Source organism: Durio zibethinus, chromosome 12 (genome assembly GCF_047325235.1).
Source record: "Durio zibethinus cultivar Kanyao isolate XHJ-2024 chromosome 12, ASM4732523v1, whole genome shotgun sequence".
Lineage (NCBI taxonomy): Eukaryota > Viridiplantae > Streptophyta > Magnoliopsida > Malvales > Malvaceae > Durio > Durio zibethinus.
Window position 1 is genome coordinate 20,633,841 of NC_143173.1, and position 23,640 is coordinate 20,657,480.

General features: G+C 34.2%; 2 pseudogenes; both read left to right on the forward strand.

Annotated features, from left to right (window-relative positions):
* Nucleotides 1–3: 3 nt before the first annotated feature.
* Nucleotides 4–19,974, forward strand: LOC149515871 (DExH-box ATP-dependent RNA helicase DExH12-like; annotated as a pseudogene).
* Nucleotides 19,975–20,540: 566 nt separating this feature from the next.
* Nucleotides 20,541–22,419, forward strand: LOC149515872 (DExH-box ATP-dependent RNA helicase DExH12 pseudogene; annotated as a pseudogene).
* The last annotated feature ends 1,221 nt before the right edge of the window (nt 22,420–23,640 follow it).

Here is a 23,640-nt window from a genome sequence, read left to right on the forward strand (position 1 = left end):
ACGAGTTAAAACTTAGGTCTACATCAGAGGTTGACTCGATGAAATAGGCTAACTTAATTAATAGGATCATAGAGGCTAGCTCAATTGGTAACTCTTCGAAATGAGTGGTTGTCGGTTTGAGTGTAGTGATGATCTTTGTTGAGATTATATTGAATCTATGATTTGTAAAAAAAACAAAAAAGAAAATTAGGTTTACAGCAATGGCAGCTGGTGCAAATTTTAGTGATATGGAAGCCATCGTTTTAACTTGTTATTTTAGAGACACAAATTTCGAAGCTGTGGACTTTGACCCCATCCCAAAACCAGTCAGGTATTACAAAGGGACCTCAGTTCCCATAGATTCAGGTATTGGCTCTCCCATTTAAAGCTGCTACAACACATGCATTTTGAAGGCAAGGCTGATCATATGGATATCTGAAGTCAAGCTTGGTGACATGAGCCGTCAGCTTGTTGGAACCAACACCAGACCATCTAAAGCAATCCCTGCCAAACCAAGAAGAAAGCCTGATTGAGTGATCTTTAAGGCCTGCTTTGAACTCGTGAAGTGCTTTCCTCTGAATCTGATTGCAACTTGCTGAGAGGTTGCTGGTGGAAACGGCCTTTTGGCTAAAAAGTTGGTTTTCACTGTAACCTCAATGCTAAATGATGGAAAAGTTGAGCGTTGCCGTAAAAAAATTTGGTTTTACAGCCTAAAACGCCTTGCTTTTGCGGTTCAAAAGCAGTTTTAAATGATAAAGTTAACTTTTTTTTTTTATCTTTTTTTGTATATATTTTTAGCATTTCAATTATCAATATACTTTTACAAACAGATATTAAACAGTTTAAAATGCTTAAATCACATTACTCTAATTACGCTTTTAAATATATTTTTTTCAAATTTAAAATTTGCCGCGCCAAAAATATTAAGCTCTCTGTAAACATCTTGGACATCTTGGAAGGATGTAAATTCGGAAAAATCGACCCTAGATCGTTTGGTGACCGTGTTTATAAAGGTAGACCAAGAGAATTATATGAGAAGCTTAAGAAGTCGAAAAAGGAGAAAGGACGGGAACCTCTTTCTGAACCGGTTCCCGTTAGGCAAAGCAAGAGGCGTAGGCTACGTGAGGAGAGTGTTTTGTGTGTTACTGAGGAAGGGGTTTATCAGCCGAAAACGAAGGAGACTAGGGCGGCTATTAGGCTATGTTGAGTTTGATTCAGCAGCAGGTGGGTGGACAGCCGCTTAATATTGTTTCTGGTGTGGCAGATGAGAATTTTGCTGTGCTTAAGAATGAGGGCATTAAGAATCCGGATAAGAAGAAGGAGACAAAGCAGTTGTTGAATCGGATTCCGAGTCAGGTTTTTGATCAGCTTGTTTCAAGTGGGAAGTTGGTTACAGATTATCAAGATGGTGGTGATGGAGGTGGGGGTTCAATGGGGAATGGGGATGAAGGTCTTGATAATGATGTGGGAGTGGCAGTTGAGTTTGAAGAAAATGAAGATGAGGAAGTGGAGAGCGATATTGTTAGATGCAAGAGGATGAGGAGGGGGATGATGATGGGGTGGAATGTGGTGCTGGGGCTATGCAGATGGGTGGTGGAATTGATGATAATGACATGCATGAGGCTAATGAGGGGATGAGTTTGAATGTCTAGTGCATTGATGCTTATTGGCTTCAGAGGAAGATCTTCCAGGCTTATGATCAACAAATTGACCCATAACAGTGCCAGAAGCTTGCTGAAGAGGTGCTTAAGATTCTTGCTGAGGGTGATGACAGGGAGGTTGAGACCAAGTTATTGGTGCATCTCCAGTTCGATAATTTCAGCCTTATCAAATATCCGTTGCTGAACTGGCTGAAGGTTGTGTGATGCACCCGCTTGGCTAGGGCTGAAGACCAAGAAGAGAGGAAGAAGATTGAGGAGGAAATGATGAGCTTGGGTCCAGTTTTGGCTGCAATTCTTGAGCAGTTGCATGCCACCAGGGCAACCGCAAAAGAAAGGCAGAACAACTTGGAGGAGAGCATCAGAGACGGGGCTCGTCGACTAAAGGATGAGATGAGAGTAGCAGAGACGGGGGGATAGGGATAGGAGGGGTCTTGCTGGCAGAGATACTGATGGTGGTTGGCTGAAGGTTGCTTGACCTTGACAGTCTTGCTTTTGAACAAGGTGGTGTTTTGATGGCAAATAAAAAATGTGATCTTCCCTTGGGTTCTTACAGGCATCATAGCAAGCGGTATTAGGAAGTTCATGTGCCAGCACTGAAGTCAAAACCATTGGAATCCAATGAGAAGCTTGCAAAGATATCTGAGATGCCAGACTGGGCACAACCAGCTTTCAAAGGGATGCAACAGTTGAACAGGGTACAGAGCAAAGTCTATGAAACTGCCCTTTTTTCAGCAGATAACGTCCTACCGTGTGCTCCTACTGGGGCAGGGAAAACTAATGTTGCTGTGTTCAACAAAGATTTAAATAGTGGTAGGATAGTAGTATAGCGGCTGCTATTTCTCAGTCACGCCACTATCTATCATCATTATTGAAGAAAAAACGAGAAAGAATTTGAATCTTGTTTATAGTGAATGTGTTGCGATCGCGAATTGTGGCATAACGTTGAATAACGATAATAGCGGTTTGTTATTGTCCGTGGCTTCGCATTTCATTCAAAAATTTAAGAAGAAAATTTTCATTTGATTCTATTTAAAAACTTAAAATAAAAACAGCAAGAAAGAAAATAAATATCAATTAACAAATTTAAGAAAAAAAAATCATAAAACTTAAACTTCCAAAAATATCAATTCTTTTAAATTTAACTTCAATCAAGATTAAGGTAAGCAATTAATTCAGCATTCAAATTACTTTTTTTTTTTAATTTTTAAATTTATCGTAATTTTGTGTGTTTGGGATTGAATTGGGCTATGTTGCATTGGTAGAAAGAGGCATGAGTTACTGGGACTTAAAATGAGAGATAAGAGATGATAATAAGACTTGAGATTGACAAAAATGAGCAGATAGCACATATCAAAATTTGTCGTGATTTTGTGCGTTTGAGATTGGATTGGACTATGTTGCATTGGTAAAAAGAAGTAGGAGTTGCTGTAACTTAAAATGAGAGACAAGAGATAACAGTGAGATTTGAGGTTGACAAAAATGAGCAAATAGCACACATTAGAAAAAAAGAAAACTGAGAGATAGGGATAAGGATGAAGGTTTGGAGAAAAAAATTATTGAATGCAAGGTGAGAGGATGAAAAATTATGTGAGTCTGTGCAATTTAGTCAAGAGACTAAAGAAGTAGACTTGAGGCTATTGTTGTTGAAGATTGCCCACAACATGGAAGCTGCTAAGTTTGATTTACTTTAAGCCCATAAAAAGCAATTCTCTTAGCCCATAAATAGTAATACTCTTACTTAATTTATAGATGTCTAATCATTTATTATTTGATTTATGTCTAATATAATTCGATAATAATTTGATGAGTATGATAATTAAATAATTAAATATATCATTCGTTATGATTATTTATTTTTTACATGTTTATTTATATTTTGTTATTTTCTTATTATCATATGAATAATTTTTTAAATATGAATATTTTACTATAAATATTTTTCTTAAATAAATAAAATACATGATATGATATAAATTACTTTAAAAATCATAAAATAAAAAAATTTATAATTAATAATTAAAATTATTATATTTTATAACAAGTTGAGTAAAATTTTAAAAAATTTATGATCGCGATAGTCGTAATAACCATGAATGTTTCTATTATATCCGTAATAGTGACAAATGCGATGCGACTGAAAATATAATCGTTACCACTATTTAAATCCCTAGTTTATCGTACTGCAGCGACTTGCTTTGAATATGGAGTCTGATAGTTCAATTAACTACGGCAAATACAAGATTGTCCATGTGGCTCCTATGAAAGCTCTAGTTGCTTGAGTTGTTGGTAATCTTTGTCATAGTTTGGAGGCATATGGTGTGACTGTGAGGGAGCTCAGCGGAGACCAGACGCTGTCTAGCCAACAAATTGAGGAGACTCAGATTGTTGTGACAACTCCAGAGAAATGGGATATTATTACCAGAAAGTCTGGTGATCGTACATACGCACAGCTAGCGAGACTTCTTATCATTGATGAGATTCATCTTCTTCATGATAATAGAGGATCTGTGCTTGAATGCATCTTTTTTGCAGGATTGTTAGGCAAATTGAAACTACGAAAGAGCATATCAGATTGGTAGGGCTGTCAGCTACACTTCCTAATTTTCAAGATGTCGCATTATTTTTGCAGGTTAATCTTGAAAAAGGACTGATCCATTTTGACAATAGCTACAGACCTGTTCCCCTCTCTCAACAGTATATTGGAATCACAGTGAATAAGCCACTGCAGAGGTTCCAATTGATGAATGATATTTGTTATGAAAAGGTAATGGCTGTGGCAGGGAAGCATCAAGTCCTTAACTTTGTTCATTCAAGGAAAGAAACTGCTAAAACAACTCTTCGGTTATGGAACATTGCACTTCCTAATGATACCCTTAGTAGATTCTTGAAAGAGTATGCTGCACGTCGTGAGATTCTCCAGAGTCACACAGATATGGTTAAAAGCAATGATCTCGAGGATCTACTACCTTATGGTTTTGCAATCCATCATGCTGGGTTGGCAAGGACTGATCGCCAAATTGTTGAAGAACTCTTTGCGGATGGACATGTACGAGTGTTGGTATCAACTGCAACTCTTGGGTGTGAACTTGCCTGCTCACACAGTCATTATCAAGGGACCTAGATTTACAGCCCGGAAAAGGGAGCACGGACTGAGCTATGTCGTCTGGATGCGATGCAGATGCTGGGTCGTGCTGGGAGGCCTCAATATTATTCATATGGGAAGGGATCATCATCATGGGCCACAGTTAAATTCAGTACTACATTTCTTCGATAAATCAACAGCTTCCTATTGAGAGCCGATTTGTGTCCAAACTGGCTGATCAGTTGAACGCTGAAATAGTTCTTGGTGTTAGGATATGTGGGTCCAGCCATATGTGTTATTTGACTATTTAAAGGTTACGGGCATTGTGTTTTAGGCTTCTTTAAAAGAGCCCTGCGTAATAAAAGGTAAGGGCTGGTTTTGGTGAAACAAAAAGGAAAAAGTGGCGCCGCAAACCAAGAGAGAAACAAGAAAGGTAAGGAAAGATTGAGAGAAAAGGGAGAAGGTAGAGTTGGTTGAATAAAAGTCGATTCGTGATTTGATTAAATTAAAATTTTGTCAATAAATTTATGATTTAGAGTTTTACATTTTGAACGGTGAAGATCATGTTTGAAGCTCTTTAGGAACAAATCTAAGGTATATTTGTTGAGTCACTTATTTGATGAGATTTCTTTAATTGTCTCTCTAATTGTTGATTAACTCTAGTTTTAGCTAGATAATAACTTTGTATATATATTATTTGATAGTAAAGATTTTTTTTGGTGGTCTGTGATTTTTCCCTTTACAATGAAGGATTTTTCATGTAAATCTTGGTGTGCTTTATTTTTCTTGCATTGTTGATTATTGATTGTTGTTTATTACTGTAGGTTTATTGCAATATATTACTTTTGCGTTGTTGTATTTATTGCTTCAGGCCCAACAAGTGGTATCAGAGCAAGAGTTATTTTGAGATATCAATACAAAAATAACCTAGACAGAAGTAAATTCTGTTTGAAATCATGGATGGTGATATAGGTTTCATGATAAAATTGACAGCATCAAATTATTTAATTTGAAAGCCTATGATGAAAAATCATCTATACTGTAAATATTTGTATGAGCTAATATTGAGTGATTCGATTAAACTAGTAGATATGAAAGATGAAAGCTAGACAAGTTAGGCAGAAAGACGTTGGCTATAATCAAAATATGGGTTGATATCAATGTGTTCCATCATGTAGCGTAGGAGACAGATGCCTACATTGTTTGAAAAAAATTAGCAGCATTATATGAGAGAAATATAGGTATGAATAAAGTTATGCTTGTTAAAAAGCTTGTAACTTTATAGTTTTGGGATGAACGATCTATTATAGAGCACTTGAGTAATTTTTAAGATATATTTAATCGGATGACTACTATGGGGCTTAAGATGGATGATGAAATGAAAGCGTTATTTTTTTTGGGTTCATTGCCAAATAGTTAGAATTCTCTAGTTGTGACTATTTTTAATTTAGCTTCTGATTACAATGTGACATTAAAAATGGTAAAGGACAGAATGCTTAATGAAAAAGCAAGATAAAAAGATGTAAACCTTGAGAATCAAGCTCTGATCAGAGAGAACAAGGGTAGAAACATCAACAGAGGTCAGAACTCAAAAGGTCGTAGTAAATCTAAAGATAAATCCAAGTTCAAATATAAAATGAAGTGTTTCTATTGTGGTAAAGCAGGTCATATAAAATGACACTGTAAAATCTTGAAACAAGAGTGAAAAGTAAGAAAAATGAGTTCAAATGATGGCAATGTTGCAACAGTAAATTTAGATAGTGATTCAATTACTTTGATTTGTAAACATGGTGATTGTAATCATATTGGTGATCCTGGCATTGAGTGGATAGTTGACACATGAGTAGCATATCATTGTGTTTCTAAGAGATAATTGTTTACAACTTATAAAACAAGAGACTTTAGTTACACCAAGATGAAAAATAAAAGTGTGTCGTAGATTATTAGGATTGGTGATATTATTGTACAAACTAGTACAGGTTATATGTTGACTTTGAGAGATGTCAGATACATTTTAGATATGAGAATGAACTTGCTTGCTATTAATGTCCTTGATAAGGAGAGATATGAGAGTTGACAAAAGGATTGGCAGTGAAAGTTTTTTAAAGGATCTATAATAGTTGAAAGGAAAAAATTATGCTGTACAATGTACAAGACATGGATGCAATTGAATGACAATCGGATAAATGTCGTTGAGGATGATGTTTTAGCAAACTTGTGGCACAAGAAGCTGGCATACATGAGTGAGAAGAGGTTATAGATTTTGGTGAGATACTTTCTTATTCTCTTGACCAAAGGTATATCTCTCGATTCATGTGATCATTGTTTGTTTGGTAACCATTGTAAAGTTTCTTTTCCTAAGAGTTCTTAGAGAAAAGAAAATAGATTGGAATTGATTTATTCTAACATATGTGGTCTCATAAAGGTTGAGTTATTAGGTGGTAGTAGGTGTTTTGTTACTTTTATTGATGATATTTTACGTAAGACTTGGGCATATATGTTGAAAAACAAAAGCTAAGTATTACAGTATTTTTAAAAATTTTATGCCATGGTGAAGAGGATGGCAGGGTTACCCTTAAAGTGTATTCAGACTGATAATAGTGGGGAATATACATCCAAAGACTTTGAAGAGTACTGTTCAAAGTATGAGAACAAGCGAGAGATGATAGACCCTGAAACATCGTAGCATAATGGTGTAGTTGAAAGGATAAACTGTACCATTGTGAAAAAAGTCAGATCATGTTGAGGATGGCAAAATTATCAAAGTCATTTATGGAGTGAAGTAGTCAACACAGCTTATTATTTGCTTAACAAATCATCATCAGCTCTTTTGAGCTTTGACATTCTAGAAAGAGTGTGGACAGGGAAAGATGCTTCGTACTTTCACTTAAAAATTTTTGGATGTAAAGCATTCATGCATGTGTCAAAAGAACATATGTCAAAACTTGATAATAAAGCCACACAGTGTGTGTTTGTAAGATACGATGATGAGAAATTTGTCTATAGGGTATGAGGTATAGTGAAGAGAAAGATAGTTAGAAGCAAAGATGTGATCTTTCAGAAAAAAAAAATCATAGCAGATCTTGACAAAAATGAAAAGACTATACGGGTTACTATTGAGTGTGATGTTTCAATACCGACAAGGGTTTCATAGAAAAAAGTCACAGATAGTAAAAATGAGCAAGAAATAGAACTTGAGGATGTTGTGGAAAAATTGAGAGTATATTGAAAAACTTGTCTGTTGAATCATACAAACACCATAGATTTAAATACAGCTAATTAGAGAGTAAACTAGAAAACTAAATATTCCTAAATCTGATCCCTATAATCAAGGAATTATCTATCATGATATTTTATCCTTAATTTTAGAGATATAAATTCTCAATTTTAGGGATATAGATATATACAGATTACAACCAGTTGTAACTAAATATTTTCCCACACTTCTCTTCAAGCTGGTGAATAGGTGTTTTTCATTCCCAACTTAGAAATAATTTCTTGAAATGTTGTCCTGATGAGACCTTTAGTCAACACATCTACAAGTTGACCCTTGGTTGATACATATAGTGTGCAAATCAATCCATTATCTAGTTTTTTCTTTATGAAGTGTCAGTTTACTTCAATGTGTTTTGTTATGTCATGTTGCACAAGATTATATGCAATGCTTATTGCAGACTTGTTATCACAGTAAAGTCTCATTGGTCTATCCCATTTGATCTTCAAATTTTTTAGGATAATCTTTAACCATAGTAGTTCACAAATTCCTTGAGCTATTACCTTAAATTCTATTTCAGTACTTGATCTTACCACTACATTCTATTTTTTACTCTTCAAAGTTACAAGATTACCACTTAAAAAAATGTAGTAGCCTGAGGTAGATCTTCTGTCAATTATCAAACTTGCATAATCAGCATCTATATATGCCTTTAGTACCAACCCTAAATTTCTTTTAAACAAGATATCTCTTTCAAGATTAGCCTTCAAATAGTGTAATACATGATAGATAGCTTGTAGGTGCACTTCTTTAGGATTATGCATAAATTAACTTATCACACTCACAACATATGTTATGTTAGATCTAGTATGTGAGAGATAAATAAGTCTTCCAATTAATCTCTAGTACATCTCCCTATCTACAGTAGCATCTTCATTAGCTTCTCCAAGCCTATGATTAGGATCTATAGGGGTACTTACAGGTTTACATGTGAGCTTTTCAATTTTTTTCAAAAGATCCATCACATATTTTTGTTGTGAGATAAAAATATCATGCCGTGAGTGAGCTACTTCAATTCCTAGGAAGTACTTAAATCTTTCAAGCTAGTTTATCTCAAATTCTCTAGCCAAACACTGTTTTAAAAATTCTCTCTCTTTTTCATCATCTCCAGTTACAATTATATCATCAATATATACTAACAGAACTATGACCTTCTCTGAATCTAAGTGCTTGACAAACAATGTATGATCCCCTTGACTCTCTTTATATCCCATTCCTAGCATCATTTTGGTAAATCTCCCGAACTAGGCTCTAGGAGATTGTTTAAGGCCATATAAAACCTTTTTCAGCTTGCATACTTTTTTTGCTTCTAGATGACCTCCAAATCCTGGTGAAAATTTCATGTATATTTTTTCTTCCAAATCACCATGCAAAAAGGTATTCTTTACATCAAGTTGTTGAAGCTGCCAATTGTAATTTGCAGCCAAGGATAATAAATCATAATTGTATTTATCTTGGTAACTAGAGCAAAAGTTTTCTCATAATCCATTCCAAAAGTTTGAGTGTAACCCTTAGCCATTAGCCTGGCATTGTATCTTTTGACAGTATTATTTGCCTTGTATTTTACAGTAAAAATCTATTTACACCTAATTGGATGTTTTCTTGTAGGTAACTTTACCAGTTCTCATGTCTTATTTTTTTCTAAGGCCTCCATTTCTATTTTCATAGCCTGTTTTCATTTCTCATTGGATAATGCCTCAGATAATGTAATTGGAATAGAAATAATATTTAGGCTCACAAGAAAATTTTTATGAGATTGTGAGAATTTTTCAAATGACACAAAATTAAAGATTGGGTATAATGGATGTTTAGCACATTCTCTGATTCTTTTCCTAATGGTAATAGGTAGATCATAATCACTAATTTTAGGAGATTCATGCTCATTTTGAGAAATAGAATTAGAGACTATAATTACCTCATTTCCAGAGTTAGGATCAGGTTCTTAGATTTGCACTAGTTAGGAACTGGAACTTTTTTTCTTGAGTACACCTGTAATTCTTTTACAGAATCAAGAGTAGTATTATCCTTGGTCACAACTTCTGTGTTTGGAATATGTTCAGATTTAGAATCAGTGTTTAACTTAGACTCTGAAGAAATGGGTTTAAGCTCAAAAGAATTAATAAGTGAAACTGTTTTAGAGGAGGATGACAAGTCAAGCAAAAAGAAGTCTTTATCCTTATTTTCTATAAATGATGTCTCCCCCTAAAGATAAGGTTGAGTAAAAAATGGTTTATTTTCTTCAAAAGTGACATCTGTAAATACATATAATTTTTTTTGTAGGAGGATGATAGCACTTATACTCTTTTTGAGTTGATGAATACCCTACAAAGATACACTTAATTACTTTTGGATCCAACTTTCTCCTATTATGACTGTGAATATGAACATATGATATACAACTAAATATCCTAGGTGTGAGGTTGTTTGTGGTATTAAGGTTGTGATAGAATTGTGAGAGTAGTTTCATAGGAGTTTTAAATCCTAAAACCCTTAAAGGTAACCTATTTATAATGTGTGTGTTAGTGAGAACAATTTTCTCCTAGTAAGATTTAGGCACATTTGCTTGAAAAAGAAAGGCTTGGGTTGTGGCTAGTAAATGGCTATTTTTTCTCTCTTTCACTCTATTTTACTGTGAAGTATTAACACAGGATGACTTATGAATAATCTTCTCATTTTGAAAATAGATGGATAGACTCTGGTTGAAATAATTTCTTACATTATCTGACCTAAATCTCTTAATTCTCACTCCAAATTAATTTTGAATCATGTTTTGGAAGCTTAAAAATATGCTATTCACATCTGATTTGAATTTAAGTAAAAAAATCCAAAAGATCCTGGTACAATCATCTAAAATAAAATAAATTATCTTACACCAAAAATATTAAAAATTATAGAGGGACCCTAAATGTCATTATGAATCAAGTAAAAGGGAGTAGAACTTCTTTTGTTGCTAATTGAAAAAGACACACGTTTATGCTTTACAAGTTCACAAACATCACAATGAAAATTTTCAACGTTTAATCCTTTGAACAAAGAAGGAAACATGTTTATTAAAGTTCCAAAAAAAAGATGTCCAAGATGAAAACGATAAAGCCATATTTTATCTTTATTAGAAGATTTTTTAGAAAAAAATGACAAAGGTAAACTATTCTTGATATTACTTATGTTATTGGATGTCTTAAGATAGTATAGTCCATCCTTCTCCTTAGCAAGTCCAATCTTCTTTTTCGAACTCTGGTCATGAAATTTACAATAAGAGAGATAAAAAGTCACATTGCAGTTCATGTCTCTAGTAAGTCTTTGTATAGATATTGGATTAGTAGACAATCTAGGAACATGAAAAATATTTTTAAGAATAAATGAGAGATTAATTTGAACATCTCCTAATCTTGCCACTATAGTAAGTGAACCATCTCTAACAATAATTTTTTTATTACCAGGACATAGGGTATATGTACTAAACTTTTGTGAAGAATGTGTCATGTGATCTGTGGCTTCTGAGTCAATGACCCAAGAACTCTTAATAGACTTATCCAAGACATTTAATCCATGAAAATTAGAGACTTTATTTATACTAGAAACCTTACCTGATTGTGCCAAGGAACATACACCAGTAATCTTTTCAAGAGTTTTCAATAGGCTTATCAGTTTCTTAATCTTTTTTTTATCCAACTCTCCTTATTCCTGAGACTTTTCTTGGTTTAACTCCATTGCAGTCATGTGTGCTTGTCCTTGATTTCTTGGTTGTCCTCCTTTATAACTCTATTCTTTGCTTGAAGTTAAAGGTTTTTCATTTAGTTTCCAGCAACGATCTCTGATGTGCCTTGGCTTCTTGCAATAGGTGCACCAAAGATTGTCACGATTTAAAGTTTTAGTCGAATCACCTTTCCCATTCTCACTAACTGATAATTGTTCTATGTTTTGGTTATTTTCACCATTAGAGACCATAGCAAATCCTTTTACATGTAGATTATCGAGCATCACTCATTTTCTACTCTCTTCTGCTTTAATTATGGATATCACTTCATTTAAAAAAGGCAGATCTTTTTTTCTTAAAATTTGAACTTTGACTTGATCAAACTCAATATTAAGTTTAGCAAAAAAATCATAAACTAAATCTTTTTCAATAAATTTCTTCAAAGTTGTTGCATCTTCACTGTATTTCATTTCTATGCATCGATAGTGATCTATCTCTTGTTAAAGATTTTTAAGAAGAATATCATACTCTACGACTTACTTATTCCCTTATTTGAGAGCTGTAGTCTTAATCTTTATTTCACAGACTTAAGCAGCATCCATAACTTTGGAATAGGTTTACCGAATTGATTCCCAAATGTCTTTGGCCATGGATAAAAATATACAAGTGTCACTAATATCTGGTGTCATAAAATTCCATAGCCATGACATAACCATAGAATCCTCTTCATCCCAAGCCTCAAATTTTGGATCTCCTCTCTTAGGACTAGTGCCAAAAAGATGGCTCAATTTTTCTTTCCCTTTTAGAAAGGTTTGAACCAACTGAGACCACTTCAAGTAGTTTTTTTCATTCAATCTGTATGCAACTTGGATATTTTATAGTTCTCCTATGATTTGACCAGTTGTTACTTCTTCAAATCAAGTAGCAATGGCAGATTCTGCTATTTTTGACATGGTTACCTTTTTCAGGACTGAAACAAGTATAGGCAATAAAGGCCAAAAAAGAAAAATAAGAGCATGAAAGATTTAACAGAATTTGGCTATGAAGGCTTGAAATACAATTCAGCAATGAAGGCTAAAAAATTTTCTTCTTAAGAAGAGTCTAAAGCTCTGATACCATGTGAAAAAATTAAGAGTATATTAAAAAACTTGTCTGTTGAATCATACAAATGCCATAGATTTAAAAACAGCTAACTAGATGGTAAGCTAAGAAACTAAATATTTTTAAATCTGATCCCTATAATCAAGGAATTGTCTATCCTGATATTCTGTCATTAATTTTAAAGATACAAATTTTCAATTTTAGGGATACAGATATATACAGATTAAAATTAGCTACATAAATTACAACCAGTTGTAATTAAATATTTTTTCACAAATATGAATGAGCCAATCACAGTTAGTGATGAGCCAAATGCAATCAATTTTAAGAGGTAAAGCAATATTTTCCACCAAAGAGTGTTGAATAGGGATAGCTACCTTTTGGCATTAGGTGATGTAGAGTCTCAGCCTAGGAGATCTACTAGAGAGTGCATGCTATCTACTAGATATCCAAGTTCAGATTTTATTTTAATTACCAGTGAAGAGGAGCTAGAGAGTTTTTAAGATGTGAAGACTACCTCGGATATAGAGTACTATTTAAAAGCAATGAAAGAAGAAATAGAGTCATTGCAAAAAAATGGTACATATGATCTTGTTAAACTTTAAAAAAAAGATCATTGAAGAATAAATGGGTGTTCAAGTTGAAAAAGTATGGTGACAAACTAGTAAGGTACAAAGCTCAATTGATTGTAAAAGATTTTTCTCAGAAACTAGGCATCGATTTTGATGAGATCTTCACTCTAGTTGTAAAGATGAGTTCCATTCGAGTGGTACTGGGATTAGTAGCTAGGTTGAATCTTGAGCTTGAGTAACTTGATGTTAAAACTACATTCTTGCATGGTGACTTACAAGAAGACATTTATATGAATCATTATGAAAGTTTTGAAGTGAAAAGGAAAGAGCACTTAGTTTGCAAACTAAAAAAAAGTTTGTATCGCTTGAAACAAGCTCTGTGACAGTAGTGTAAAAAGTTTGATTCTTTTATGGTGAACCACAGCTATAAAAGAATGATAGTAGATCCTTGTGTACATATCAAAAAAATTTTTGATGGTAATTTCATTATTCTCTTATTATATGTTGATGATATGCTGAGTGTGGGATAAGATGCTGATATGGTTCATAGGTTGAAAGAATAATTATACAAGTCCTTTGATATAAAGGATTTAAGTCTAGCAAAGTAGATTCTCGACATGGATATTATCTGGGATAAGAGAGCTAAAAAGTTATGGTTGTCACAGAAAAAGTATGTTGAACATGTGCTTAGTAGATTCAACATGCAACATGCTAAATCAGTTAGCAGTTCACTTGCTAACTATTTTTATCTGAGTAAGAAATCTTGTCCAGTATTTAAAGAAGAACAACTAGCTATGTTTAGTTTTTCTTATTCTTCTGTAGTCAATTCTTTAATGTATCTTATGATTTATACATGGCTTGACATTGCTCATACAGTTGGTGTAGTAAATAGATTTTTTTCTAATCCGAAAAAGGTTCACTGGGAAGTAGTGAAATAAATTTTCAGATATTTGAGGGGCACCTCAAAAATGTACTTGAGTTATAGAGTTTCATAACCAGTACTGATGCTAACATGACAGATGATCTTGATGGTAGAAAATTTACTTCAGGGTATTTGTTCATTTATGCAGGAGGAGTTGTGTTTTAGTAATCTAAGTTGCATAAGTGTGTTACTTTGTCAACTACAGATGCTAAGTATATTGCAGCAACTGAAACAGGTAAAGAAATGCTTTGGATGAAACGTTTTCTTCTTGAATTGAGGTTGAATCAAAAAGAGTATGTGATATTTTGTGATAGCCAGAGTCTTTTAGATTTAAGTAAGAATGCCATGTATCATGCTAGAATAATGCACATTGATGTTAGATATTACTGGTTACATTCAATGATTGAGAAACAATAGATGCTATTGAAAAAAGTCTATACTGATAAGAATATTACATATATGTTGACTAAAATATTTTTCAGAGAGAAGCTTAAGCTCTGCAGTAATTTGGTTGGAATGAGTTCCTTGGTCAAGATAAGTTCCAAATGAAACTGTTATGGTCATTAATCTCCTTTTAATGGGGCTGAAGGGGGAGATTGTTAGGATATATAAGGTCTAGCCCCATGTGTTATTTAACTATTTAAAGGCCATGTGCCTTGTGTTTTAGGCTTCCTTAAGAAAGCCTTACATAATAAAAGGTGAGGGCTGGTTTTGATGAAAAAAAAAGAGGAAAAGGTGGCGTTACAAACCAAGAGAAAAAGAAAAAAAGCCAAGAAAAATAGAAAGAAAATAGAAAAGGGAGAGTTGGTTGAACAAAAGTTGATCCATGGTTCGGTTGAACTGAAACTTTATCAGTGGGTTTACGATTCAGAGTTCTACATTCTAAATAGTGAAGAATGGGTTTGAAGCTCTTTAGGAACAAATCCAGAGTGTATTTGTTAAGTTACTTATTTGGTGAGATTTCTCTAATTGTCTCTCTAGTTGTTGATTAACTCTAGTTTTAGCTAGAGAATAACTTTGTATATCTATTATTTGATAGTGAAGATTTTTTTGATGGTCTATGATTTTTTCCTCTACACTGGAGGATTTTTCACATAAATCTTGATGTGCTTTATTTTTTCTGCGTCGTTGATTATTGATTGTTGTTTATTACTGTGAGTTTATTGCGATATATTACGTCTGCATTATTATGTTTATTGCTTCAGGCCCAACACTTAGAAACTATTCAGAATGCAAGAGAAGCCCGAAATTGGAATGGATACACATACTTGTCTATTTGCATGCTATGGAATCCCACACTTTATGACTTACCAACTGATGTTCTTTCACGGGATTAAACTTTGGAGGAGAGAAGGGCTGATTTGGTAAGCATACCTCTTTTTAGTATATATTATTATTTTTAAAACGAATTCTCTATTCTTATTATAATTTTTGTCGTAACGGTTTTGTGTCCGCCCGACGAATTTGGAAACGAAATAAAAAATAACGGAGTCGCCACCAATCTTTTTTGGCTAGGTGCGATTGGCCACCTATTAAAACATATCCTTTTAATGAAATCTTAAAATTAATTAAAATTTATTAAAAAGATAATTTTACGGTCTGCGAAACAGTCTGGGTTCGGGAGTCGATTACGCGTGGGGAAGGATTAGCACCCCCACAACGCCCGTTAAAAAACGGGACCAATTAACAACGTGTTATCCTTTGATTTTGATACAAACAGTCTTATTTTCAGCATTCGAAAAATAATTTCTTTGATTTTTTTATTTATTAAAATTATTCTTGAGAAAAATAAATCAAAACCTTTTTATTGAAATAATTCTTAAAATGTTCCAGTACGTTGGTAACATTAAAAGAACTCTTTCTCACCTAGAGATTTCTTAAAGCATCTCTACTCGGAATACTTTTAGAATCTCATCTTTGGAGGCTCGAATTTACTTTTCGTAAGAAAATGTCATGTAAAAAAAAAAAAAATTTATTCTCGAGAAAAATAAATTAAAACCTTTTTGTTGAAATAATTCTTAAAATGTTCCAGTACGTTGGTAACATTAAAAGAACTCTTTCTCACCTAGAGATTTCTTAAAGCATCTCTACTCGGAATACTTTTAGAATCTCATCTTTGGAGGTCTAAATTTACTTTTCGTAAGAAATTATGTTATGCATGCCATGCAAAATATTTTCGTATTTATGCACACATTTTATCCTCATTCAAAAATTTTATTAATTATTTTATTAATTTTATTAATTTTAATTAAAATTTTGAAGAAAAAAGGAATTTAATCATATTGAAGATTTTCTATAAATATTCCAATACGCTGGTAATATTTTACAAAAAATCTTCTCACCTAGAGATTTCTTAAAGCATCTCTACTCGGAATACTTTTAGAATCTCATCATTGGATTAAATTTCTTTTCTTCTTATTTTTATTACTTATATTTTTTATTATATTCATTAATTTTTATTTATTATTTTAAAAAAGAAAATCTTTACTGTATTGAAAATTTTTTTATAAATACTCCAATACGCTGGTAGTACTTAAAAAAAATCTTCTCACCTAGAGATTTCGTAGGCATCACTACTCGGAATACCTTTGAATCTCATCATCGGATAAAAATTTCCTCTTCTCTTATTTTTTATTAGTTATATTTTAATTTATTAATCAATTTTTATTTATTATTTTTAAAAAAAAAGAAAATCTTTACTATATTGAAAATTTTTTTATAAATACTCTAATACGCTGGTAGTACTTAAAAAAAATCTTCTCACCTAGAGATTTCGTAGGCATCACTACTCGGAATACCTTTGAATCTCATCGTCGGATAAAAATTTCCTTTTTTCTTTCATTTTTTTACCACTTTAGTATTATTATTAAATTTATTTTTTAGGTTATTGTTTTTAAAGTTTATTCTAAAAATTAACATAATTATATAAAAAATTATTTAACCACAATTTCATTAATTAGTCTAACAAATATAGATATTTTAATATGCATAAATATTAATAAAATAATATATAAAAAATAAGAAAAATTCAAAAAAAAAATATTTTTTTTACCTGAACCGGACCGGTCAACGGTCCGGTCAACTCCTGGTTCGGTTCGGCGGTTCGGTTCGGTCTGGTTGGTTCGGTCCGCCGGTTCAGTTCGATCTGGTTGGTTTGGTCCGGCGGTTCGGTTCGATCTGGTTGGTTTGGTCCGGCGGTTCGGTTCGATCTGGTTGGTTTGGTCCGGCGGTTCGGTTCGGTCTAGTCAGACCGGTCAGAGCTGATAAAGGCAGCGGGTCGCGGGTCGGGTGCGCGGACCCCGGGACGGGTCGCGGGTTGACGCGCGGATCCTCCTTGGCTGAAACGGCGTCGTTTTGGGTCTTTCTCTAAACGACGTCGTTTTGAGTTTTTGCTTTACTATATATAGCTGAAGATTTTTTTTGGTTCATTTGGCTTCTGTTTCAGAAAAAAAAAAAAGGAGAGAGGGAGAGAGAGAGCTCTGGGGGAGGGTCGCCGGTCGGTTGCCGGAGCACCGTGCCGGCCGCCGTCTGGCTCGCCGCCGGCAGTCTTGGACGGTGGTTTCCGATGCCCGGGAAAAGTGAAAATTCTTCTAGAAGTTCTCTTCGACGCGATCTTTCCAGATCCGGTGTCCTTTTTACCGGAAACAACCCTGATCGACGTAGATCGGGGCTCAAAGTTTCGGTCTCCCTTTTTTTTTTTTTTTTTTTTTTTTTTTTTTTTTTGAATCTGCTGATCTCTCTCTTTTTTTTTTTCAGGTGACTTTCTGGCGCTGGGTTCCCCGTTCCAGGGGACTGTTGTTTTTTTTTTTTTTGTGTTTTTGCAGAATTTTTTTTTTTTTTACAGAAGCTGCCTCCTTTTTTTCTTTTTTTTTTTGTTTTTCTTCTGGTTTGCAAGCTCTATTTATAGAGCTTGTTGAGATTCAAATCTCAGATTTTCTGAGATTTGAATCTCATTTTTCAACTGAAAAATCATACCTACCGTCCGTGATTGGTGGCTTGTCGGGAGGCTGATCGGGTAGTTGGTCGGGCCAGTTCGGCGCCGAACCAACCCCTTGACTTTTGTTTTATTTCTGTTTCTTTTGTTTGTTTATTTTTTGTTTTTTGTTTGTTTTGTTAAATATTATTATTATAAAAAAAAAATAGTAGATCCGGACAAAATCGGTGTCTACAATTTTGTAGTACTCTTTTTCCTTCTCTTGCATGCACATCAGGTTTCACTCTGAACAGCTCTGTTACCTTCTCTGTTTTTCTTTTCCTTTTGTTGATAGTTTGAGTTGCTGTCTTTGGTTTTAATTTTCGTAATTTCTGAGAATATACAAATCTTTAAAATTAAGAAATTGGTGCCTGATGAACATTTTATTAAGATATGATTAGAAAATAGAACACTACTGTGCTTCATATGTCATGCTATAATTTGAATATTCATAATTCTCTTTTTTAATTTTACTGTCATGCCTGTGATTGTATTTGTTATTGATTTTCTTTTCTTTTCCTTTTGGTAGATCCATTTTGCTGCAATCATCTTGGACAAGAATAATTTGGTCAAGTATGATAAAAAAAAATGGATACTTCCAAATGACAGATTTGGGCTGCATTGCTAGCTACTACTATATAACTCAGGGGACAACATTCACATATAACGAGCATTTGAAGCCAACCATAGGGGATATAAAGCTTTGCTGACTATTTTCACTCAGTAAAGAATTCAAATATGCGACAGTCAGACAAGATGAGAAGATGGAGCTAGCAAAGATTCTGGTCCGTGTTTCCATTCCAATCAAGGAAAGCCTGGAAGAGCCTAGTGCAAAAATCAATGTTTTGCTGCAAGCATATTTTTCGCAGTTAAAGCTTGAAGGGCTGTCATTGACATCTAAAATGGTGTACGTAACTCAGAGTGCTGGACGTCTTCTATGAGCACTTTTTGAGATTGTTTTGAAAAGAGGTTGGGCGCAGTTGGCTGAGAAGGCTTTGAACTTGTGTAAAATGGTTACTAAGAGGATGTGGAATGTTCAAAAACCCCTTCATCAATTTAATGGCATCCCAAATGAAATTCTCATAAAGTTGGAGAAGAAAGATTTAGCCTGGGATAAGCACTAAGATCTGTCATCACAGGAGATTAGAGAGCTCATTGGATTCCTTAAAATAGGAAGAACCCTTTACAGGTTCATTCACCGGGTCCCAAAGCTAAACCTTGCACCTCATGTTCAACCAATTACACAAACTGTCTTGGGGGTTGAACTTACAATAACACCAGATTTTCAGTAGGAAGATAAGTCTCATGGGTATATAGAGACATTTTGGGTGATTGTTGAGGATAATAATGGTGGGTATATTTTTCACCACAAGTACTTTTTGCTGAAGAAGCAATATATTGATGAGGATCACACTTTGAACTTCATAGTGCCAATTTATGAACCATCGCCACCTCAGTATTTCATTCATGTTGTCTCAGATAAATGGCTTGGTTCACAAACTATTTTACCTATCTCTTTCAGGCATCTTATTCTACCTAAGAAGTACCTTCCACCAAAAGAGCTGTTGGATTTGCAGCCTTTACCTATGACTGCATTGAGGAATCCATCTTATGAAGCACTGTATCAAGATTTTAAGCATTTTAATCCTGTTTAAACTCAAGTATTCACTATTTTGTATAATACAGATGACAAGTTTCTAGTTACTGCACTAATAGAGAGTGGAAAGACCATATGTACTGAGTTTTCTATGCTAAAGAATCATAAAAAAAGACCTGATAGTAGTTTATGAGTAGTGTATATTACACCTCTTGAGGCTATTGCCGAGAAGCGATATCGTGATTGGGAGAGAAAGTTGGGCAGAGGTCTTGGGATGCTGGTGGTTGAGTTAATTGGGGAATTGGCAATAGACCTGAAGTTGCTTGAGAAAGGTCAAACAGTCATCAGTACTCCGGAGAAATAAGATGCTTTTTCTCATCATTAGAAACAACAAAAGTATGTTTAGCAGATTAGTCTTTTCGTTGTTGATGAGCTTTACTTGATTGGTGGTCAAAGTGGTCATGTGTTGGAGGTGATTGTCTCTAGGATGAGATATATTGTCAGTTAGTTCGAGAAGAAGATCCATATTGTGGCTCTCTCAAACTTCTCTTGCAAGTGCTAAGGACATCGAAGAAGGGATAGAAGCTATTTCTCATGTCCTTTTCAATTTCCCCCTGGAGTTCATCCTGAATCACTAGAAATACATATTCAAGGGTTTGATATATCCAATTTTAAAGCAAGGATGCAAGCAATGACTGAGCCCACTTACACTGCCATTGTCCAACATGCCAAAAGTGGGAAGCCTACTATTGTATTTTTTCCTACAAGGAAACATGTTAGGCTCACTGCTGTGGACCTAATGAGTTACTCCAAAGTGGATAATGAAGATGAGCCAGCTTTTTGTTTGCAATCTGCTGACGAATTGAAGCCTTTTATTGACAAAATTAGTGAAGAAACATTGAGAACCATTCTAGAACATGAGGTTGGCTACTTGTATAAGGGTTTGAGCAGTTTAGATCAAGTTGTTTCACAGTTGTTTGAAGCCGGATGGATTCAGGTTTGTGTTATGAGCAGTTCGTTATGTTGGGGAGTCCTGATATCAGCACACTTGGTGGTTGTAATGGGCACTCAATATTATAATGGAAGATAAAATGCTTACATTGATTATCCAGTTACAGATTTGTTACAGATGATGGGCCATGCCAGTTGTCCTTTTCTTAATAATTCTGGCAAATGTGCCATCCTCTATGATGCCCCTCGTAAAGAGTATTACAAGAAGTTCTTGTATGAATGAAGCATTCCCTGTGGAACGCCATTTGTACCACTTTCTGCATGATAACTTTAATGCTCAAATTATTGCAACAGTTATTGAGAACAAGCAGGATGCTATGGATTGTCTTACATGGATCTTCATGTATAGGAAGCTCACTCAAATTCTAAATTACTACTATCTCTAGGGCGTAAGTCACATGCATCTATCTAACCACATTTTGGAGCTGGTTGAGAACATATTAAATGATTATGGAAGCAAATGAATGTATTACTATAGAGGATGACATGGATCTTTCTGCTTTGAATCTTGGCATGATAGCCTCTTACTATTACATTAGTTACACTATTATTGAGTGCTTCAGTTCATCTTTAACATCCAAAACAAAGATGAAGGCTTTTTGAAATTCTACTTCTGAGTATGCTCATCTTCCCATATGATCAGGGGAACAAGAAGTTCTTCAAAGATTAATTAATCACTAGAGGTTTTCCTTTGAAAATCCCAGGTACATAGATCCACATGTCAAAGCAAATGCACTACTGCAAGCCCACTTCTCTAAGCAGCATGCAGGTGAGAGCCTAGCACTAGACTAGCTAGAGGTGTTTTTATTTGCTGTTAGGCTGCTTCAAGCTATGATCGATGTTATTTCAAGCAATGGTTGGTTGAGTCTTGCTTTTCTTGTAATGGAAGTGAGCCAAATAGTGACACAAAGAATGTGGGAGTGCGATTCAATGCTTCTACAACTTTCACAGTTCACTAAAAAATTAGCCAAAAGATGCCAAGAAAACCCTGGAAAGAATATAGAGACTATTTTTGATTTGGTGAAAATGGAAGATGATGAGAGACATGAACTGTCGCAAATGCCTAATTTACAGCTTTTGGACATTGCAAGGTTTTGTAATCGTTTCCCTAACATCGATTTGTCATATGAGGTTTGAGGGTGAGAATGTTAGGGTTGAGGAATATGTCGCCTTAAAGGTTGCACTTGAAAGGGATCTAGATGGGAGGATAGAGCTAGGACCAATTGATGGTCCCAGGTACCCAAAAACAAAACAAAGAGGGTGGTGGCTGATGATTGGTGACACCAAGAGTAACCGGCTATTCGTTATCAAAATGGTATCTCTCTAGAGAAAGGTAAAGGTCAATGTTAGTGGTTAAAGTAACTAGGTATGGCATATCGACTGTAACTTTTGCAACATATTCTGTCATCTTATCAGTTTAGGTAGCATGATGGATCTGTGTATAGTGATCCATACTGTTAGACAATCAACTTTTACAGTAGTTAAATAAACTTTTGTATTTTTGAAGCTTATAAATTAATGAAATGAAGCTTATGATCTGTGTAAGCCAATTTACAGCTATTAACAGATTAGTTTCTTCATTTTTCCCTTATTCTTCCTCTATTTTAGATCTTTTAATTGGTTTAGAGCTTCTTTAAGGTCTTAGAGGAACTGTGAGCTCTTGAAATTGAGTGAAAAGCCATCAAACACTTACCAGTCAACTTTTGTCAACTTTAAATGGCCTCAAGCAATTGCTTCTTACCTCTACCTCCTATTTTTTTTGGTGAGAACTGTCAAATATGGGCTATCAAAATGAAGTCTTATTTGAGTAGTTTTAATTTATGGGAAGTGGTGAAAAATGAGAAAGAACCATCATAACTTCTTGTAAATCCAACAGTAACTCAAATGAAAAATTATAGTGAAAAAAAAGTAAAGAGGTACAAGACTAAAAGTTATATTGAATCTTCGGTTTCTGATAACATATTCATCAGAATCGTGACTTGTGAAATTATAAAACAAGCTTGGAATATGCTCAAGGAAGAATTTCAAGGCAGTGACAAGATAAGACAAATGCAAATGTTGAATCTTAAAAGAGAGTTTGAAGTTTTAAAGATGAAAGAGTTTAAAAATTTAAAAGAGTACAATGACAAACTCATAAAGGTAGTAAACAAGATTAGCTTACTTGGTGAAGAGTTGTTAGATAAAAAAAATTATGGAGAAAGTTCATGTTAACTTACCAGAGAGGTTTGAGTAAAAAATTTTATCTCTTGAAGACTCTAAGGACCTAACTAAGATAACTCCAGCAGAGTTGTTCAATGCTTTGCAAGCTTAAGAGCAAAGAAGAGCTATCAGACAAAAAGATTTAACAGAAGGTGCTTTTACAACCAAGAAAAAAGGCAAGATGCAAACAGAAAACAAAGGCAGAAAACAAGGAGATCGAAGAAATAAAGGTTCTAAAAATAATAAAAAGAAAAAAAAATTTTCCATCTTGCTCTCACTATAAAAAGACCACTCACTTGAAGAAATATTGCTGGTATAGATCTGACATACAATGTGGATACTGTAAGCAGTTTGGTCACATGGAGAAGGTATGTAAAAATAAAAATAACAATAACTAGATCAACAAGTCAGAGTTGCTGACAACCAACAACAGCTAGAAAAGTAAGTTTTTGTTGCAACTTGCAATGCAACCAAAACCTCTTCAAGTGTATCGCTCATTAATAGTGGATGCACACATCATATGGCATCGATATCAATATGTTCAAAGAACTAGAAAAGATTTGTACTTTTAA